General features: G+C 39.7%; 1 pseudogene; it reads right to left on the bottom strand.

Annotated features, from left to right (window-relative positions):
• Positions 1–2507: 2507 nt before the first annotated feature.
• LOC132030012 (scarecrow-like protein 3) lies at positions 2508–3808 on the bottom strand (annotated as a pseudogene).
• Between the last annotated feature and the right edge of the window lie 418 nt (positions 3809–4226).

Below are 4226 nucleotides of genomic sequence, written 5' to 3' on the forward strand. Positions count from 1 at the left end.
AAACCTTTTGTCAGGAAGCTGGTTTCTCCTTGCAGTTCTGTCATAACTGTCCTGTTTACTCAGAGAACACTCTTTGGCGAAGTGACCAGGTCTACCACACTTTTGGCAGAGATAGTCATTTTCTCTGGAGTCTCTGCTGGAGCTTCCTACCTTCGGGATTCCACCACTTCTTCGGAGCAGTTTAATAAATCTTGGTGTGAGATATGCCAACTCAGATTCATCATCACTTGAGTCTTCTCTGGCAGCTTTGAGCGCAAGACTCTTTTCTCTTTTTACTTCATTCTTTTCATTCTTCTTCAAGGTCATCTTCATCTCATAGGTTTCAAGGTTTCCAATGAGTTCATCGACCGTCCGCTTGGTGAGGTCTTGGGCTTCAGAAATAGCATTTACCTTGCTGTCCCACGAATCCGGCAAAACACCAAACAGCTCACCAGTTTAGTAGTTGTGATGTCCTCTCCTATATAATGAAGCTCATTAATAGTAGAGGTGAATATGGTGTGCATATCATGAACAGATCATTCTCCTTCCTTTTAAAAGCCTCATACTCTATGATGAGCATGTAGATCTTGGAGTTTTTCACCTGCTTTGTTCCTTCATGAGCAGTTTGGTGAGCTTCCCAGATCACTTTAGCAGTTGAACACGCTGAGACTCGATTGTATTCATCAGGTCCTGTTCCACACACAAGGATCTTCTTTGCTTTATAATTTTTCTCCACTGCCTTCCTGTCAGCATCATTGAATTCTTTTCTTGTTTTGGCAGTGATTTTAACACCATCTTCACTTTTGTGTGCTAGAATATGGGGACCATCACAGATGATATCCCACAACTCTGAATCTTCAGCCATGATGAAGTCATGCATTCTCATCTTCCACCAACCATCGTATTTTTCGTTAAATCTGGGTGGCCGGGGGAAAGGTTGACCTTCTTCCATATTTGGTGGGGCTCCCATTTCACAGATTCTTTCTCGGTGTTAGCCTTTTGGAAAGCACCTTCTCTATTACCAATTGATGTAGGCTATGCGTCCACCAAAAAATGTATGGAGGGACTTCGTTGTGTACCAGTTCCCTTATGCAATGCAGTTAGTAAAAAAGGCACTATTTTTATCGTGGAAAACTCCTTGCTCAAGGGATTAAAAACCACGACCTACCCCAGTAGGATTTCAACTCCATTACACGACCAACTTCAGATTACAACCTATCGTAAGCTAAAAACTAACTCCCATAATCCCTCAACCCTTACAATGGTGGCAACCTAGGAACTAACTCCCGTAGTCCCTCAACCTTTGCAATACACTGATTGCAAACACCTCCACTTGACTAACTCTAGCCAAGGAAACTAAGGTTGACTACCTCTAGCCAAACCCAACTAATACACCTTAGACTAAACTAGCCAAGGGTACCACTTAATAGATTGAAAGGTAAACTGCCTAACAACTACTAAGAATTTGAATTCCCTACAACAGCTTCTTAGAATAGAAGAGTAGGTTTACAAGTTAAAGCATATGAAACAAAGCTTAAAACAAAATAAGAGAATAAAGCATCTTCAGTGTTGGAAACAGATCCTTCAATTTGTGATTAGCTTTGTTGAACACTCGGAGAGTCTTGTGACGGCTTCACCTTTTGGGTGATTTTTAGGTTTTCCATGTGTTGCACAATATGTTGCAACATGTTGTATATATAATGGGAAGCATGTGGGATGGATAGAGACCATTTATTAAATATTTGACCTAAAGCATGGGCCAGCTGAACTGCTGTACTTGTGTGCAGTGAGTAGCTCGGCTTTACAGCGGTCTCTGCTTACGGTGCAAGATGCATAGAGAGTAGATCACAGACCAAGTCTTTATCTGGTTCTGAATCTGTTTGACAATCATCAAAACACGAATGCACTTGAGCTTATCAGTCTTCAATTCTAGATTCATGTATTTGGATTGTTTATTGAGTTGTACCTTTATCAGCTTTCATAGAAGCAATAGTCATAGGTATAAATGTTTGTCAAATTCAACTTCAAGTTGAGGGCAACTTAAAGTGGGCTCATTAGTCTAGGGAGATTAGTGAGATAGGAATTAGAGTTTAGTTCCTAGGTTACAGAGTTTGTAAATTTGAATTTGCAAAAGCTCACCGTTGTAGTGGAGTTTGCGAAAAATCCTACAGAGGTGTAGGTCGTGGTTTTTTCACCCTTCGTGAACCAGGTGGTTTCCATGTAAAAATTATTGTGTTCTTACTTTCCTTTTCTTTATTATTCTTCAAACGCTAGCTTGGAACCGGTAGAGTAATGTGGTCTATCTCATAGGCGAAAATCAGGTATCACCTAGGATAGATAACTGGTCGTGCAGAATATCACTCCCCCTTTCAACATACAGGAAAATATGAAGTAAATCGTTGACAAAATGAAGTAATGCAGAAGCTAAAGGTGACACTCCATAGGATTAATTATGAAGTATATTAATTGATAAAAGATAGAACAATTCATACAAAAAAAAAAAAGATTTTTAGTATTATGTGATTACATCAGTTGTACCTTTGAAATCTCCAGGCTGAAACTGAGAAAAGAGGTTGATCTTGCCAACAAATTAAAAAATATCCATCTTGGTCTTTGATTCTAAAGCCATTATAGTTATGGCTGTGTAACAATCTAAGTCCCTGCAGCATAATGTGATAGTTCAACCGCACCCTCCCAAAGCCAGCAAACTCAAGCCTAGGAATCCACTTCTCAAGCTTCTCGTGTCTCCGCTTTCTTTCAAGCCCCTCACAGGATAAAATGTTCTTAATTTCCTCTCCATATTTCATCTTTTCAATCTTTTGGCGTTCTATTGATGCCCTTGGTATGCTAGATTCCAAACAATCAAATAATGCTGCATAGAAGTTCAAAGCTTCCATCGTTCTCTCCATCAAACAAACCCCGTTGTGGTTCGATTCTTGCTCTATCACGACCATTATCTTTGGTGAAAGGTTCCACAGGCCATTTAGAAAATTCATCATCTTTGGTGCAGTAACCAACAATTGAGGGGACGACAATGAAGAATCAGGACTAGCACCATATGAATTAGGTACATCTTTCTTCAGAAAGTCCCCAAGAGTGTGTGGACTCATTTGCAAAATTCTCTGAAAATGGACTGAATTTGTACTCTTGGCTACTAGGGGTGTATTTTCTTGAACCATTTCATCATCAAATGCCAACAGACAATGTAACTGAAGCACAGAGCTTACAGCAAGGGCTTCTCCTGTCTTCACATGTAAACTTCCAATGTCACGATTTTCTAATTTGCTGACAATAGGATTAAATTGAAACGGAGTGTCCAATTTTTCTGCTTCTTCGTTTAACTGATGAGCCACCTGCTCTAAAACCTGTTTATCCTCGTGAATACCTGTTATTCTCAAATGAGGGGGGCCTTCGGGACGTGCACTCATTGAAAGAACAACTTTTGAAAGAACAACTTTTGCACAAGAATTTCCTCGGCCACTGAAGCTAGTTTAGTAGAGTTTAGGGTTCTATGCAATCCCGGCCAGCCTTTGAGAATGCGATCAGCAAGTGCATCGGTGAAATAAGCAGCAATTCTTTGCATAGAATCGCCATCAGGAGCAGCAAGAAGCGAGATACGCTCAAAGGCAATATTTGCGCTGTCTATGCTACCGATGGCTACATGATTAACACAGGTGAGAAGAAGATGGACTAAACACAAACCTCTTTGCTCACATTTCATCTCCCCGAGCCAAGGATATGGTGATCCTAAACATGGTGAAAGGGGCATCATGGAGAAGAACTGTAGAGGTGATGAGCTAACAGAAGATGGCCCTTCCTCTTGACCCATCACTCCCATCAAAACCAACTGAAGTACTAGTAATATCTGCACAATCCTTTGCAAAATAACAAGAACATATCAATTTACACTTGCAAGATTAAGTTTCACGCTGAAATCAAGGATGGAGAAAAAGACTTTTGCGGAATTTTATGTTGCACTTTGTCGCAAATTCGGTAACATAGTGTACGGAAATGTTTCAGCATATGAGTGCAACTCAGTCTGCTTCTTCTCACACAATGTCACGAACATATTGAACATCTTCTTAAACCAAAATTAGCTTAGTCAAATGAAATCTAAAAGCTGGATAACTTTTGTTGTCTTCAATATTGTGTTAAAATGTGAACCTTGTCTTGCAAGAAGAAAAAGACTTTTTAATTTATGTGATATATGAATTTAGTTAGTTTATGTATTTGGATATTAGTGTAAG

This window comes from Lycium ferocissimum, chromosome 1 (assembly GCF_029784015.1).
Source record: "Lycium ferocissimum isolate CSIRO_LF1 chromosome 1, AGI_CSIRO_Lferr_CH_V1, whole genome shotgun sequence".
Classification (NCBI taxonomy): Eukaryota; Viridiplantae; Streptophyta; class Magnoliopsida; order Solanales; family Solanaceae; genus Lycium; species Lycium ferocissimum.